Source organism: Suncus etruscus, chromosome 9, assembly GCF_024139225.1.
Source record: "Suncus etruscus isolate mSunEtr1 chromosome 9, mSunEtr1.pri.cur, whole genome shotgun sequence".
Lineage (NCBI taxonomy): Eukaryota > Metazoa > Chordata > Mammalia > Eulipotyphla > Soricidae > Suncus > Suncus etruscus.
This window is the reverse complement of record NC_064856.1, coordinates 77,066,505-77,069,233: the sequence shown is the minus strand read 5'-3', so window position 1 is coordinate 77,069,233 and position 2,729 is coordinate 77,066,505. Positions and strand designations below refer to the sequence as shown.

The window sequence follows — 2,729 nt, the reverse complement described above, 5'->3', positions numbered from 1 at the left end:
GGTTCGATCCCCTGGCGTCCCATATGGTCCCCCCAAGCCAGGGGCGATTTCTGAGTGCATAGCCAGGAGTAGCCCCTGAGCATCAAACGGGGGTAGCCCAAAAAACAAACAAAAAAATTTATTTTACAAAGATAAATAGTTAAAGGCTTCTCAACAAAGAGATCCTCACCCTTTATATTCCAATGAAGACAGATTATTAGATTATTTCAACGGCCTCTCTGCACTAAATTTCTAGCATTTTGTGTAATTTGTTCTTATCTTTGTAGAGTATGGAGTTAAGATACTGGTCAATTCTAGATAGAACAATGAAGGCAGCATCAATTTCCTCTGTGGGAGAGAGAAACAATTAACTGCAGGAAGCCTTTCTGTTAAACTTGTGTCTGCCAGGAGTCAGCATGTCTCAGGAGAGCCAGAGAGACTCCCTAAATTTCAAATGTGTTCTCTGCCAATGACATTGTGGGAACCTGTCAAGTCATCAGCTCTCTAATCCTCACATTTTTCCTCCTAAAAATCATACAGAAGTAAGTTTACAATTATAAAACTACAGCAAGGCCCATTTTACATTGTCCAGAATCCCTCTATTGCCGCTTTGAGCCATAATAAGCATATTATTATTAAACAGTTATTTTAAAACTTTGAATACGATTTTTGCAACATCATCTCTATCTTGTATAGTTTATGAATGTAGCTATTTTAACTGTATGAGTAGAAAAAAAATAAAACCATCACCAAAAAATTGCTTTAGTAGTAATATTTTATAAGATAATTGCAGTAATGTCATACTCTGTACATTTTCTAGTATAACATTGGACACATAAAAGATTTTTAATAGAATTTTCACTTACTGCTGGTGGGAATGTCATCTAGTTTAGCCTTTATGGAAAATAATATGGAGATTCTTCAAAAACATGTGGTTCAGCTATACCACTCCTAGGGATATACCCTAGGAATACAAAAACGCAATACAAAATTACCTTCCTCACACCAATATTTATTGCAGCACTATTTACAATAGCCAGAATTTGGAAACAACCAAGATGCTCTTCAACAGATTAATGGCTAAAGAAACTGTGGTACATATACACAATGAAATATTATGCAGCCATAGGAGAGATGAAGTCATGAAATTTTCCTATACATGGATGGGCATAGAAACTGTTATGCTGAGTGAAATAAGCCAGAGAGAGATACACACACACAGAATAGTGTCACTCATATATGGGTTTTAAGAAAAATAAAATACATTATTATAATAATGTCCAAAGATGAGGGCCAGAAGGACCAGCTCATGGTATGAAGTTCACCACAAAGAGTGGTGAGTGCAGAAATAACTACACTAACAACTACCATGACAATGTTAATGAGTGAGAGAAGTAGAATGCCTGTCTCGAATACAGTCAGGAGATGGGGGAGGAGGGAATGAGGGGCACTGGTGGTGGGTATGTTGCACTGGTGAAGGGGGGTGTTCTTTTTTTTTTTTGTCCCCCAATTCACAATACATACCCGGCAAGGGGCCTGTGTTGAGGTGTATATGGGGTGCCTTTACTGTACCTCCTCTTTCTATACAGCCAGTGTAAAGAACACAGCCTGTGGTAAGATTTGGGAGGCCTTATCTTATCTGTTATTTATTTTATTTTTTTTTCTTCAGAGCAAACTAAAGTTGTTTTTTTTTTGTTTTTGTTTTTTTTAAAGTAAGAATTCATTTAAAGGACAAAATTGATTAACATAATGAGGTAAACTAATATAACATAATATAGTGACATAACATAACATATAATATAATTGATATAATAATAATACATGTAAGTCAAAGAAAATTTCTGATTAAAAACACAATTTTTTTTTCATAATGGCTTACATATCTTTCAATGTAGTATTTTGGGTACATATTCACATTGAATCAGGGGAATACCCATCACCTAATATGTCCTCTTCTCAATCAAAAATCAAATATGCTGAAAATAGGCAAAATCCTGTCTAGAGGCTTCCAACCTCAGTTTGAGAGAGGATGTGAAAAAAGTAATTAAAATACCACAACAATACAAAAAAAAATAAAAATAAAAAAATATCGAATTAAATAACCGATAAGCACCACAGCAATAAAGACAGGCACCACACAATAATCTCGGTTCTGAAATCAAATCATACTCAAGTGCAAAAAAGAAAGAGAAAGACAAAACAAAATAAAATAAAATAATATTGGAGACATCAACCGTAATCTCCACACCAAAATAAAGACGTCAAAAAAAATAGATCATTTATTCTCCTCTTGCTGCTTTCGTGGTATGTAGAAGACTTCTACTTTATCTTGGATGGTAAAATCAGACCTGTTTCTAAAGATCTTGGTGGCTGTGCAGATCAGGGAATGGAGTTTATGAAGTCTTTCTTTGTGGTTCTAGCAGTTATGCTTCTTCAATGTCATTTTTTTGTTTTTTTTTTTTATGTGTTCTAGGTGTTTCAGAATAGTGCTACCATTCTGTGTTTTTCTTTTGTCTTCTGACTTACTTCGTTTAACATAACATGATCTAGGTCCATCCACGTTGCTGCAAAGTCTGTGATTGTATCATTTCTAACTGCCATGTAATATTCCATTGTATATATGTACCACATCTTAATGATCCATTCATCTGTTGTTGGACATCGAGGTTGATTCCAAGATTTGGCTATTATACTGAGTGCTGCAATAAATAGTGGGGTGCATATGTATTTTGGAATGAATGTCCTTCCAT

At 34.8% G+C, this 2,729-nt stretch overlaps 1 non-coding gene across 1 annotated transcript; it reads right to left on the bottom strand.

Moving 5' to 3' along the window:
- Positions 1 to 1,476: 1,476 nt before the first annotated feature.
- LOC126019375 (small nucleolar RNA SNORA51) lies at positions 1,477 to 1,609 on the bottom strand. The gene has a single exon (XR_007499098.1). It is a non-coding gene; the product is annotated as a small nucleolar RNA SNORA51 (small nucleolar RNA).
- Between the last annotated feature and the right edge of the window lie 1,120 nt (positions 1,610 to 2,729).